The 13,970-nt window shown below is 44.3% G+C and overlaps 2 long non-coding RNA genes across 2 annotated transcripts in view; one reads left to right on the forward strand and one right to left on the reverse strand.

Moving 5' to 3' along the window:
- LOC143840750 (uncharacterized) overlaps nucleotides 1-13,970 on the forward strand; it is a 226,563-nt gene that overhangs the window by 182,027 nt on the left and 30,566 nt on the right. The window contains exon 3 of the long non-coding RNA XR_013232375.1: nucleotides 10,577-10,652. This is a non-coding gene — a long non-coding RNA (uncharacterized LOC143840750). The remainder of the gene's footprint in view (nucleotides 1-10,576; nucleotides 10,653-13,970) is intronic.
- LOC143840749 (uncharacterized) overlaps nucleotides 1-13,970 on the reverse strand; it is an 81,384-nt gene that overhangs the window by 12,129 nt on the left and 55,285 nt on the right. The window lies entirely within an intron of this gene.

Below are 13,970 nucleotides of genomic sequence, written 5' to 3' on the forward strand. Positions count from 1 at the left end.
AATCATGGGGCTATTTTCGCAGGGAAAACACTTTCCCCAGGGGTCCTGGAAGACCAGCCTTTCTGACTTTGTACACAGTAATGATTTAGAACCCTATAGTAGTACAGCAAAAAACCTGAAGGGGGCACGTCCTTTTTGTACCTATTTCCAGGAATGGTTCCTCAAGACCAGGTCCCCCCTTCCCCTTAGGGGTTTTGTGCTGGTATCAGACTGTGCCTGATCTGTGAGGTGATCAATCCCTTCTGATATCATCTCCGTTTGTTGAGATCTGCCTGATTTTAGACCAGCCCAATGGTTCCCTGTGTGGGGAATGATTTTGGTTGTTAATTATTACCGCCATCTGTAATATTGTAGAGTTCTAGGGTTATATTTTAATGGGGGGATTGTTTTATACTGTTGACAATGTTGTTTTATGGACTGGATCTGTATTTTACATACCTGTAAAATGCTGCGAGCGGCAGTTATATAAATCCAAGAAAGAAAGAAAGAAAGAAAGAAAGAAAGAAAGAAAGAAAGAAAGAAAGAAAGAAAGAAAGAAAGAAAGAAAGAAAGAAAGAAAGAAAGAAAGAAAGAAAGAAAGAAAGAAAGACCATCTGTCAGGAAGGAAATCCATGTCCTACATGTATGCCCAGTGTCTGTCACCTCCAAAGTACTTTATCAATGCTGTTGGAAGAATAAACCAACAAAGAGGATGGAGACCCAGTGAGAGCAAGGTGAGGAAAAGGCTACTAGAGAAAGCGGGACTAAATTTCTCCTTTTTCCTCCGGCCTTGAAAAAGTCTCTTTGGCAACAACAAAAAGATACCCCCATGCTAAATTCTGATGAAGGGTTTGGGAAAGAACATTCCAGAGCACTATGAGCTATGGCGAAGTAACCAGAAGGAAATTTCCTATCCTTGCTAAATTTGACCAACTAATTTATAAAATCAAATAATTTCTTTGTATGATTTCCAATGTGGCCCATGGCCAGGAATGAATGCATGTCAGGAACCAGGCTGAGCTTAGCCTGCAGAGTCCAAGATAAAGACACATCCGAGATCCAACAGGTTGTTGTAAATCCAAAGAGAGCTTTATTAAACAGAGTCCACAGAATGCTAAAGCAAGCCAAGATCTTCCTAAGCAAAGATCTTAATAATAACAAAGAGCAATAGGAAACCCAAGGCAGATATAGAGCCCTGTACATAAGGGAGGGGTACATAGGCATTTTGGCAGGAGAGTGAAAGGGCAGTAAAGGTGAGTTGATTCCCAAGACACCAGATGTCCAGGAATCTTATCTAAGTTGTTGCCACATTGTTGAGACTTGGGCTGTCTCCACAAGGACACTTATAGTGAGATTGATACATCAGCAACGGAAGACTCCCGCTGGGAAAGGGAAGGGAGGCTAGGAGCCCACAGGCAGATTTATGGGTTTATGGCCTTGGCTTTACCAGGCTGGTGAGAAGCGAAGAGGCTTGCGAGAAACGAAACTTAGCTGGCATGAATTGGGGTTCATGACAATGCAAATGAATGCAGACATTTAAATGATCCCGAAAAAAACGCCAGGATCAATGGAAACCCAGTTGTGAAAAAAAAATGGCGCCTGAAGTTCTAAGAATCATGACCAATGGACAAAGCATAGCAAAATCCATTGCTCAAAAATACTATGTGAGCATGATGAAGCTAAGTTCAGTCATGGCCTAGAAATCTATCTCTTAATTAACAATATCAATATTTTAAACATCTTTATAAAACCCACAATAAGAGGTTCTGTCATGTGACCCAGCGAGGATTAATTCACACTTGGCTGAATCAGTGGCAATTGCCCCTTCATTCGCTTGTCTTGCAACAGCACAATTTGCATAAATTAATCGACTTTGGTTCAAGCGCTGCCTGGCATGCCTCGTTACTTAATTATGAAATGTCTTTAGCATTCTGGACATTACAAGGACAGTCTGATTGGCCATGACTGATACCATCCGTACTTCACCGACGGCTCACAGGCGACAGAGTGGGCCAGCCTCTCTGCTACCTCCCCCTTGTTCCTCTCTCCATTCATTCGTTTTATTATAATAGTGATATACTCTACGATTTGCATTTCTTGGGAATTATTGCCTTTCTAAATGGCTGAATTGAAGCAGCTTCTCAGCCTCGTACGCAGCAACGTTCCAGTCAGCTTCTTATGGCCCGCAAACGTATGGTCTGGAATATATTTCTTATCATGCCCTTGTTCCCGTCCCAAGTCTCCTGCCTGCATAGGAGACACTGTTACATATCTGTATTCAATTTTTCCTCACAGGATGGGCAATTAAGCCCCATCCATTGGGTATGCATGCCATGCACAGCACGGTTGGTGCATATATAATTTAAACACATTAATTTACAAACATTAATCATTCAACATAGATTATACAAGTAATGGACATACTTTCGGGCCTCTTGACAAATCATGAAGCACCCCACTCCTTTGACTCGGCGCTGGCAGGGACTTACACAAAAAGGTATGAGCTAACACTCAAAATCACAAAAGAAGAGCTGAATTTCACGTATTATACAACTCAGGGGGCCAGATGACAAGTGACATAAGCACAGGTCCATCCTGTGGCCACTGCAGCCATCTTAGAAGCATCTGCAGTTCTTTAAACATTCCAGAAGGATGAGACATATGAGCTTTCATATTTGGCCCCTGATGCTTCACTCAGGTATGTTTTGGAGCCTTGGAGAAAGCTGAAGTAAATGAGATGTTGGATCAGACAAGCCAGGCTGCTCCTGTAAGCAAAGAAGGCTTGGAAAAAGGATCAGAGAGCTGAACATTCTAGAATATATCTTAGTTCACACAGATCAGTGTGAGGTCTCAGACCTCTGGTAGGTAAAACAATAAGCATATAGAACACAAGACCTTAGCTGCATGGGGGCTAACAGGAGGCAACACCCCAGCCAAAATGTACCCTGCCTTCCTGCTGTGATGATGATGATGTTATCCGTTCAGTTGAGTCCAACCTTCAGTGATTCTATAGGAAAGTTTTCTCCTTACGTTTCTGTCAATGACTGCTTCTTTTAGTTGGTCCATGGTCATCCCTGTATCAGCTTTGATTGTGTCGAGCTGGCGGATCCTTTGGCGACCACGTGTCCTTTTGCCGCTGACCATGCCAAGCATTCATGATTTTTCTCACGAGTCTGATCGCATGATGTGTCCAAAGTAAGTGAACTTTACCCATAATATCTTGCCTTCTAATGACATAGTTGGTTTCCTCCTACAGCCTTCCTGCTGTAGGAGGAGCCTAAAGGCAAGTCCCCTTCCATGCGGGGAGGCGTGTTCTGTGCCACAGCACATTGGCTGGCTGGCTGGTGCCTCTTTTCTGCAGCAGAGTTTCCTTTGGACAGGGCTCTGGGCTAGAAAGCTTCATTGTTTTGCAAAGCTACCTGCACAGCTTCTACCTCTCAGTCTTCTGCAACCAGCTAGCCAGCCTCCCCCTTGCCTTGCATGACCTTCCCCTTTCCAATGCTCCCCCACCAAGATAAAGAGGAGGAGAAGATCTGCCCCAAAGTTTGACAACCTGGCAGGTGCAGTAGCTATGGTGGAGCAGCCAATAAAAGCCCCCACGGGCACTGGTCTCCAGCCTTTAATGGCGGCAATGCAAATAAATGGTGACGGCCAATCTGGAGCGGTGAACAGCAGTGGGGTGAATCTCAAACTTATGTAGTGGTAGCTACAACTATTGCTTGTCCATGCCCTGCCAAGGTGTGTGGGCCAAAAAGTGCCCAGAGAAGACTGACACATGGCTAAGCCTGTGAGAGTCAGGTTTACAAGGGAGTAAGCCAAGTTGCTCTGTCTCTGCGCACCCTCCCAGGTTTTCTTTAAGTCCGGTTACTGCCCATGCACAGCTAGGGACAACTGCTTTCAAAATCAGCCCATTTAAAATAGTAGGCTGGTGCCTCCCCTGCCCCCTTAATACAAATAATTACCCCCTCCAAACCATTTTCTTAGCAAGAATCAGATTGGAGCAGGTTATGTGGAAACACTCTACATCTTCCTGCTATCCTTGGTGTGGCTGAAGCTGCGCCATGGTCCCAGGGCTGTTGGGGTCACCGTGTATGTCACGTCTGCAGCAGCCTCTCCCAGACATGCCTAGACTCTGGCCCAATTCCGGGAGACCTCCAAGGGGACATGGCCATGACAGAGATGCTTAGAGTAAGTATGGACTCATCTGAACCGGGATCTCCCAGTCATGGTTGGTCTCTTGCTACTAGCCCCAGAGTCCAGGAGGACAGTGTGTGTAGTGGGGCCATGGCAGAGTAGGCACCTGGCTTCCCGCTGGCTGGGCCAGAGTGTAGCTTAGCTCCCAGGCATGGATTCCGCATTCACTCCCCTCCTGCATGAATGTGGTACCCACAGCAGGAAGCTGAGCTAAAAATGGGCATCATCTCGCCCACCTTCCAGTCACTGCCGGAGCCACCTTGCAATGTGCCTGGAATAGGGAAGGAGGCCCTGGCTCACCTCTGCAGGATCCCACCACCAAGGCCATGAGCCTCTTCCTCACAGGGCTCAGCTGCACTGGGTGAGTGCTTCTCTGCCATGGGGTGGGAACGTCACTTCTGTAGTAATTTCCATTGCTTTCACCCTCCTGAGCACGAGATAAGATGTGTTTCCACATCAAACATTTCTGGCTATGGGCCTGATAGAATATGCACCTGAATATTTGTTTACTTTTGTAACAGATATCATGGGGGATGGCAAATGAGGAAGTCTGCTGGCAGGAAAACCTGGCTACTGCACTGGGACTTAGGGTTGCTGCTAGCCTTTCACTGACAATCCCTATAATCCCTTAAAGCATTTTTGGATGGCGTATGGGAGGTCTATAGTGGAGACACCATGAAAGTCATATCATAGAGGAAGTGACAATCTAGGGATTCCTCAGTTGCTATGATCAAAACCTGCATTTGGGGGAAGTTCCTAGAGCATCCTAGATGTTATGACTTTTGGGTGCTCAGCTGAAAGTGACATTATGGTATCCATGCCTTCATCTCTGTACTCCTTCCCTTTTCTCGTATTGCTCCATTAAGCAATTGGTGAATGGGCCGGGATGGGTGGATGGTGGGGAGTTGCAGGAGATAAACCATATCATTACTGGCAACTGTGGTTATGGACATAGAGGGCATCTCAGCCACATGTAAATGTGCAGTAATTGATAAATATCATCTTCCCATCAGCAGTCCATGCCAGGAGCTGATATTTAATAGCTGCATGCTTGCAATATTATATTTTGATTTATTATATTTCGATTTAATACATGCTGTAGATCATACATCATCACTTAGCCAAAAAACAAACAAACTGCAGGCACATGGAAGCTCAGTTTGCCTCAAGATCATGCAGGAATGGGGAGGTGTTTAACTCTTCAATGTCTGAGCAGTTTTGCTATCTGAAATCATGTACCTACCTATTATTGGAACTTTAAAGCCTGCAAAGTGTTTATTTTGAAAGGCACGTTTTCTTCTTCTCAACTAGGCCTTGTGGCAAAAACTGCCTCTTGATTTTTTTTTTGTAAGGATGGACTTATTGATGCTGAACGGATAGCCCCATAGAGGTTACTGGATCCAGTTTCAATTATTTAAGTGCTCCCTAGATGTGAAAATTATTAAGAGAAGAAACTGACAAAGGTTTTCATTCAGGTCCCATCTAAAAGTTCCATGACCCCAACTAGAAAGTTAACCATCCACTGCCCTCAAATGTAACACTGTCTCAGCCCTCACTGCTAAGAGCCTCACAACTAATTTGCCAGGTTCCTGAGATGCATCATTTACGAATTGCCACATGACCTGAAGGGACAGCTTAAAACAAAATTCTCCATGGTATAGGAGCTGTTAAAGTTCTAAAGGGCTGTAGCTGAAGGTACCTTGGCCAGGAATGAACAAGCTCAAGTTTTTAATTTTATATGATGCAAAATGTCACTGTTATGAATAAATAACAAAATTAAAGCTCCCCACGGTTCCTATTCTCAATGCTTTCTGTGGCACTGGACAAAACAAAGTTTTGCAAATTTAAAAACACCCTTTGAGAATTGAAGCAGATAAGAATAGCTGACTGAGGTCCTTTGGTTATACCAATATATTCAATATGTATTCTCCAAATATTTGATCGGTTTACGGTTTTGTAAACAGCTTTGAAAAAACTTATATTCTGCTTTATCCTCCAGTCCCAGAGGCATTTTGCCTCAAAGGTATCAATTCAAATTACACAAATATTCTTTTCAACATCAAGCAGTTCTGCCTGGCAAATCCAATGGGAGCCTGCCATGGGTTCTCTCCATAGAGGCCCAACCTCCTGGGAAGCCTCAAGGGCTTGTGCTTCCTGCCGAGTTGGGTCTGAAGAGGGTAAGATCTATCCAATTTCCTTTTGCTCCTTCTCCTAATGTACTGTATATAGAAGTGGTCTAGAGGGCAGTCCACCAGCTTCAGGGCCAGCCTTGGTATCTTCACACCCATCTCTGCTGCTTCGTGTTGCTCCACATGGACAACTGCCCACACTGGCATCCATGCCCCAAGCCACACTCCTCCCAACTGCTTGGATGGTTGTTGCGTCATGTTCTCCCAGGTTTCTGCCCTCCGCATCCCTTATGCCATTCCTGCTGGAGACAACTGCCTCTTCCCAGGCTGCTGTTGTTCCTTGCCCTGAACTGGATCAGGGAGGAAGCTTCCACCCAGGAAGGTACGTGTGTGTATTGGGGGGGGGGGGTAAGCTCCCCCCAGACGCATACATTTTGGTTCCATGGAATTCCGTGTGACTTTTGTCAGTCAGTAGAAGGAGATACAATGATTAGTCTATGGTGGAATCTGGAATATTTCTACTCATTTGGTTGTATCTTGTATTCACATGATCTGCATACTAATATAACACACAGTGTAATACTATGCAGAGTTTCTCCAGTTCTTTGGCAGTTTCTAGGATGCCACAGCTCGTGCTTAGCATTTGGGTTTGTTTTGAAAAGATTTTCTGCCTATGATGAGGGTATATACACTTGCTTACTCAGGTGATCTTGTGGCGCAGAGTGGTAAGGCAGCAGACATGCTGTCTGAAGCTCTGACCATGAGGCTCGGAGATCAAACCCAGCAGCCGGCTCAAGGTCGACTCAGCCGTCCATCCTTCCGGGGTCAGTAAAATGAGTACCCAGCTTGCTGGCGGTAAACAGAAATGACTGGGGAAGGAAATGGCAAAACCACCCTGTATTGAGTCTGCCATGAAAACGCTAGAGGGCATCACCCCAAGGGTCAGACAAGACCTGGTGCTTGCACAGGATACCTTTACCTTTACCTTTACTTAGGTGGTAATGCATCTTACGAAAGTGTGCTCTGACCCTTGAAAGTGTACACATAATCTGTTCATCCTTCAAATGCCATAGGGATTTTTTATTTGTTTGTTTTTACTGTTGCCAACTAGCTGGGCTGTCCCTCTGGAATTTGGAAAACCATGTGTAATACTGATGACTTCGGTCTCAGAAAGGTTCTTGGAGAGGTAGAAAAAGTAATGAAGCAAGCAACCAGAATGATCAAGGGGCTGGAGCATCCTGTCACTACGGAAAGGCTAAACAGTTTGACACTTTGACACTCCATTAAGAAGACCACAAACTCAGAGAGCACATAAGAGATTTGTAAAACTAGGTATGATGTGGAGAAAGTGGACATTTCCCACCCCTTCGTCTCCCAAAGTAATAAAACTCAGTGTCACCCAATCAAATGGATAGACTATATACTCAAATTGGTCAAAGGTACCTCCTGCATTTCACTGTGAATGCAGGATTCAAAGTCGAAAGATGCAGTTATGGGCACTATGCTGGATAGGTTTAAAAGGGGATTTCTGCAGGACAAGTTTATCTAGAAGAAATGAAAGAAGCCTGCTGCCTTTGTGTTTTTGGAATCAGGATGCTGGACTGACAGACCCTGGATTCCCCAGCAAGGCTCTTTAGCCTGCTGACTGTTTTACCAGGATCTCTTGGTATTCATGACGACTCTTTTTTTTTTGCCTGGGTGGGAATATCTTCTGGTTTTGAATGGGGATGACTGGAATTAAGAGGAAAATCTTGGCAGAGGAAGGAACAAAGCAATTCCTTCCATTCATTCTCTTGTGTATTCTCTTGTTTTCTGCAGTTGATAGTCCCTTTGTAGTCTCTAGATCAGGGATTCCCAACTAGGGGTCAGCAAACCCCTGAGGGTCCATGGGAGCTACAGAGGGGTTCCACGGCCTTTCTGCTCCTCCTTTAATGACCTCAGCCACAAACTAGGGAACTGGCCATTTCCATGGCTCCCCCTCTTGAGTGTGAGTTCTCTCGTGGTTTCTGCCCCTGGAAGAGGCGCAGAGCCTGCATGCTTGCTCCCGGCTTAAAACTCCTCCTGTCTCTTGGCCCAGTCCTTGAGACTGCCTACTCACATGGGCAATGTCATACTCGCCCTCTGGATTTCCTCAAGAGCGTTGATTTAGAAGTTTAATGGGCCTAAGAGCCCTCTACCCCTCCCTACCCCCATGTTTCTTTAGGTTTTTTCTGTGCCTTCCCTCTCACCATGGTTTATGGCCTATAGAGACTCTCTCTCCTGCTGCAAAGAGCTCTCTCTTATCTGTCCACATCCTTGGTTCGCATAGTAGGGGCTGGAAATTTACTGCCGAGGATAACAGGGGAGACAAACTCCAGGATGTCTCCAGGATTCACGCCCTTTAGATCAAATGCTTTCCCTATGTGAACTACATCTCCCGCCTAAACTGTTCCCCACTATATATAGACCTAAGGGGGCCATCCGTACTTGTCTCTATCAGCGTTCCTGTTCTTGTCATACTTTGTCCAACTTTGCCTTGTGGAACCCTTCAATACATACTGACTTCTTTGCACCGCATGTGTATGGAGTAGTTCTCTGCGAGGGGTTCTCTTCTGGTCAGCCCATGGTTCATGACAGCGATGTCATTTCTGGGGCTGTGGCAGGGACATGGCCAGCTAACCACTTTTAGAGCTCCTTGAAGCCTGAAACATTATTCTAGGGGCTCATCCCTGGTCAAAAGGTTGGAAAAGGCAGCCCTAGATGATGACCAACAAATCTTTACAGATGGCCAAATGGGAAGCTGGACCACAGTCTTGTTTCTGCCAACAGAACTGTTCATTAAAACAATGCATTCTCAAAATCTGGAACACTATTAGCAGTTGGCTGCCATAGCGTAAGCTAAGTCTTTTCCAGTTTCCTTCGGAGACCTCTTCAGGCTAGCTCGACAATCCAGCTCTGCATCTTAAAGAGACATAGTGTTTTCTCCCCGGTGAACAATCAGAAACATATTGAAAAATAAAGCATAAATGGCTCTAAAATGATCAGAAATTACAAATAGTTATTAATAGTTAGAATAAGAAACGCAAGGCACAGATGGTTTTGTTTCATGTTAATTGTGGTTTGAGAATTCATCTTTAATTTCTGGAATTGGCTACCAGGCTTCCTAAATAGAAAGCATATGAATAAGGCCAATCTAATCCTTATAATTTCCCCGCTGGGTAGGATAGCACTGCTACTAGAAATGCCATCCTAAGCAAAGCTGCACCTTTCTAACTTCACTGAAGTCAAGAGGTTTAGGCTTATGAGGGTATCATTCTGCTTAGGATGGCTCTGTAAATCACCTTGTGCCGCTGCAGTAAATCGATATGTGATCATACTTAATCTACACTGGGATTCTGTGACACCACAAGTAGTTTCTTGCTGACAATGAAATCTTTAGACCTGCAGGATGTGTTCAGTGCAAAAGACAAATGATTCCTGGCCCCAAAGAAGTATGTTTGGCCTCAACCAGGGCCAGGTTGTTCTGAGTTCTGGCCCCACCTGGTGGAGTGAGATCCCAGAAGAAATCCGGGCCCTGCTGAAGCTACCCCAGTTCTGCGGGGCCTGCAAAATGGAGCTCTTCCACCAGGCACTGGGTTGAGACCAATAACAACAGCCCTCTCATCCAGATAGCTAATTCTACAGGGGATGAGACAGTAATGTTACTGTGGTTAAACATCTACTGTTACACATGTTATGTTACCACTGTTGAAGCTGCCACATTGTTAATGATACTGTTACCAAATTATATTGTACCGTATTATGCAATTCATGTTCCTTGTAAACCACAAGGGAGGGCGGTGTGGGAATCTAAATTAAATAAATAAAAGTTGTACACTGCCTCCAAACATAATCGACTCCAGATACAATGGAGGAGAGAACAGCAATGTAACTACTTTGGGTCCCCACTGGGAAGAAAGCCAATAAAGTAAATGCAATTTAAGAAATAAAGACTTGTATGCTCAAAGTTCAGCTTCACCAACTAAGCTGGAAGAATCCTGCAACTCAGGCCTATACAGAGCCCATCCGCTTTCTCACTTGCATGTGTCCAAGTGAGAAAGAGGCAGAGAATGCATTGTGGTTTACTTTACTTGAGAAGAAGGGTGAGCAAGGGCTCTTTGACTAGGCCTTAGTGGTGCTGAGTCGCACAATAAGGAACCTCTGGAATTGAGGAGTTATATGAAAAGCCTGATGGGAAACGTCCAGTGCCCAATTTCATTGCTCAACAGCCACTGCAACTTTTTCTTTTTTACAAGGAAGAAATCTGGCAGCTGTTGGGAGGCATGGAGCACTTCAGGCCGTTATCTGCTGAGTTCTTGATTGCTGCTGCGGGTGAGTCTAAAGCCCGATTACTGATGACGGGATGATTTGTGCTTTCTCCATTAATTTGCGTCCTGCCTTACTAAAGGAATCCAAATGCTGCATTTTCAGAAATCACAGGGTGAACAGAGAAAACATTTCTTGGCCCTTTCTCAGACAGTATCAGTGGACAACCCCCAGTCCCCCTGTGCATCAATACACATAATGCAGGGGTAGTCAACCTGTGGTCCTCCAGATGTTCATGGACTACAATTCCCATGAGCACCCTGCCAGAAAACTCTAGCCACTTTCTGGTGGCAAGCGCTGGCAAGGGCTCATGGAAATTGTAGTCCATGAACATCTGGAGAACCACAGGTTGACTACCCCTGACATAATGGATATCAGTAATGAATGAAAGGCAAAACCTCATCTCTTGAGAGCCAGCTTGCTGTAGTGGTTAAGAATGGCGGCCTTTAATCTGGAGCACTGGGTTTGATTCCCCTCTCTTCCACATGCATCCAGATGGGTGACCTTGGGCTGGTAACAGTTCTCTCCAGGCTCTCTCAACCTCATCTACCTCACAAGGTGTTTGCTGTGAGGAGAGGAGAAGTCGGCCATTGTAAGCCACTTTGAGTCTCCTTTGGGTAGCAGAAAAGCAAACCAGCTCATTTTTCTTCTTCTCTTCCCCCACACATGTAAAAGCTCAGTTTCATGAGCACTAAAGGCAGAGGCTGTTCCCAACCACTCTCTTGTCTATCTTACAAGCGTCACATAAAAATTTCATTTCAAAGTCTTCACCAGCCACAGCCACATTCATTGCTCATGCTTCTTGCTCACAAAAGCCGTTCGGCAATGTCGCTCGGAAAATCCAGAGTTGTCTCCTTTCTCCCGAATTTCAGCCAAAGAGGCTGAGCGAATTCCTCACTTTGATTCGTGGAATCTGATATATTAGCCTGCTTTGACAGATAGTTATATATACACTTTGTCATATGTGAGTTCAATTAAAAAATGATCCATGTATCAGGCTATTTGACACAAGTCCTTTTATAGCCAAGGAATCAATCACTGATTACAAGGCATTTATAAGAATAACCAATAATCTATGGGAGAGAGAAAAAACTATAGACAGACACATGGGAAGGAATTGGGAGGGACTTTGGGTACAACATCAATGGGGTGACTTAAGTCTGTCAACATTTTTGAAATATTTTAATCTCTTCTTGCAGAATCATCTTTATGAAAGGGGTTTAATTTTTAAAGTCCAGATTCTTTATTGTCATTTCACAGAAATGGCAACAGCCAGTAAAAAAAAACAAAAAAAAACAAGCCTACTCCATAATCATGTACAGTAAATTTAGTAGTGCTACACGTGGCCTGTTCTTAAATTGAGCTAATTTTGTCCAACTATTCCTATAATAGCGATCCCCAACCTGTGGGCTGTGGACCACATGTCGTCCGTCGACTAATTGGAGGTGGGCACCGAAGGACGCCTTCTCCCCCGGCCCTTTACTTCATCCCCCTGGCCCTTTACAACACACTTTGGGTGTCATTGTCTCCCATCACTCCCAGATGGGACTATCTCGTTGCAGAGAAACAAGCTCAGGGTTCCCATTGATTTGTTGTTGTCATGAGTAAAAATTTCCATGAAAATAAAATGTTCCTTATGTTCATTGTTGTGGCGTGTCTGTATCTTATTTTGAAGGGATGTTTAAACATTACCACAGTGACCAGAGTCAGAGAGCGTTAGGGCAGTGGTTGAGAGTAGAGGAGTAAACTACCCGCCCCCACTGGGCCTCAGTAAAATTGTCAAGCGTTGAGTGGTCCCCGGTGATAAAAAGGTTGGGGACCACTGCTATAGCATATATGTGTTGGACTTTCACAAAGTTGATAAATTCTGCTGAACGAAGAGATAAACTTTTCAGGTTGTGATATACGGTGAAGTTCACATTAAAAAACTCTTTCTCTACACAAAACAGCCATGTACACAGTAGCCTTCCCAGAAACATCACTCTTCCATGATGAAACATTTAAACATACCTATCAGCCCCATCCTACCCACCCATCCACCCCCCTCTGAAGAGATAACATGGAGGGAAAACTTTACTCTTCAGTCTCACTGGTCTAGAAAAGGTGGTCATACTATTCTCTTTTATAAAACAATTTTTGTTAATTAAAGTCTAACAGATTTCTTAAAGCAGAAGCCCCAGTCAAAATAAACTCTTCGCTGTTTCACTCTCTTTAATACAACTGTAAATGTAATTTCTCCCAAGGATCTTTATCACTCATCTGCATGCATTTTATATGGTAAAACCTGTTAGCATCATAGGAGAATCCTAGTGGCTACTAGGATTCCCTCGCATTGTAAATACCAGATTCTTCCACTTGGGGGGTACATATTCTCTGGGTGCACCTAACACAAAATGTTGTTCACCTGAAAGCAGTATGAATTAGGCCTGGTCCAGACACATAGCAGGAGGAGAAGGTATAATTTTGAGGCAGTAGAATCAGCTCAAACTTACCCAGCGTTGGCACATGACAGGAAATTGTACACAGCAGAGACCTACCTGAATTTCATCATGTTGATATAGCAAGATATAGCTGATATAGCTGGTTTCCTGTGTAAACCAGAAGTGATGTCATCATGTTGGCATGATACTCTACAGTTCAACCCAAACTCTATGGTTTAATCATAGAGTTTTGAGTAAATCCCAAAGTGTTGTGCCACTTCTGGTTCATGCTGTAAGTTATGTAACCCCTCCCCCATTTTCCTTATGCTGTTCTGTTCCAGGGTGGGAGGTTCCTGAGTGCACGGGGGGGGGATCATATTTTTACTGCTCCCCAGATAAAAGTTCCCTACATATTTTTTTAAGTATCAGGGAGAAAGGCTCTAGTCCAGCCTTTAATATGCTGTGTATTTGCTATTTTCAGGTAATTATTAGTATGGTATTTTTTATCTATCCTCTGCAGTATAATGAGATACATTCCAGTGGACAACAACATTACATTTTGCTGCCTGTGTAGACCAGTCCTAACTTACAACCCAGTGTTAAGACTTCAAAATATTTATGTACCTCCCTCCTAAACACCAGTTGTCCTTAAATAGGACTTACCAACATGGACAGCTGAATAGCCCATGCTAGCCTGATTGCATCAGATCTTGGAAACGAAGCAGCATTGGTCCTCTCTAGTATATGGATGGGAGACCGCTAAAGAATACCAGAGTCAATGGGAAGCCACCTCTAAGTGCCTCTTGTCTTGAAAATCCTGCCGTGATGTTAGGGCAAGAACAACAACAAACCAACACCATATTAGCCACAATTGCTTAATTTACAATTTAACTTAGATAGTTGA

The sequence above is a fragment of the Paroedura picta genome, chromosome 6 (genome assembly GCF_049243985.1).
Source record: "Paroedura picta isolate Pp20150507F chromosome 6, Ppicta_v3.0, whole genome shotgun sequence".
Taxonomy (NCBI): Eukaryota; Metazoa; Chordata; class Lepidosauria; order Squamata; family Gekkonidae; genus Paroedura; species Paroedura picta.